A 687-nucleotide genomic window follows, 5' to 3' on the forward strand; every position below is an offset into this window, starting at 1 on the left:
ATTAGGTGAGGTGATGCTTACTATTCTCATACTATTACATCTCATGTATTCTAAAGTTCGGGTTATTCCCGTTAGTTTAGCACACACACACACACACACTTACACATACCCACATTCACACACACACACACAAGTACACAATTTAAGAAGATCTCTCTCCCCTCCCTGTCTTTCCTTTTTGTCTGACATACTTTCTGCATGACTAACTTGCTGTACCCGCTGATGATTATCCTCCCCTGTAGGGACAGTCCAGGGCATTGCGGAAGAAGCTGCGAGAAAAAAAAAAACCCAACTCCATCAGATCCCAGTCCAGTGGACACAAGGGTGGATTAGCCCAAATCCACCCCCGCTGACCAGACCCAACCGCCCCATCAACCAGAGCTGCCTGGAGATACTGCTTAATCCTGCCCTCTTTGGAAACATCTCAGACGCGCTGTGGCAGGGGCCTGTGGGAGCAGGACTCAGAGGCAAGCCTCTGTACTGAGTTATGGTGGTAGAGGGGGCGGCCCTCACATACATCAAGGGACTAAAAAAGGTCTATCAAAGGAGTTGCAGATTGTACAAATACTGTTAAAAAAAAACGATTATACAGCAGCCCAATGTTAGACGCAAAACTTTGTGTTAAAAAAATCCAAAACCTTCTGTCTTTTTATTCACTTAAGAAACCAGTATTAACTGGCATTTTTT

At 45.0% G+C, this 687-nt stretch overlaps 1 protein-coding gene across 1 annotated transcript in view; it reads left to right on the forward strand.

Annotated features, from left to right (window-relative positions):
* LOC105901295 (mannosyl-oligosaccharide 1,2-alpha-mannosidase IA-like) overlaps window positions 1–332 on the forward strand; it is a 125,623-nt gene extending 125,291 nt beyond the window's left edge. The window contains exons 12-13 of the mRNA XM_031581597.2: window positions 1–5; window positions 243–332. The exon at window positions 1–5 is cut by the window's left edge and continues 478 nt beyond it. The gene's annotated coding sequence lies outside the window, so the exon portion shown is untranslated. The remainder of the gene's footprint in view (window positions 6–242) is intronic.
* The last annotated feature ends 355 nt before the right edge of the window (window positions 333–687 follow it).

Source organism: Clupea harengus, chromosome 15 (assembly GCF_900700415.2).
Source record: "Clupea harengus chromosome 15, Ch_v2.0.2, whole genome shotgun sequence".
Lineage (NCBI taxonomy): Eukaryota > Metazoa > Chordata > Actinopteri > Clupeiformes > Clupeidae > Clupea > Clupea harengus.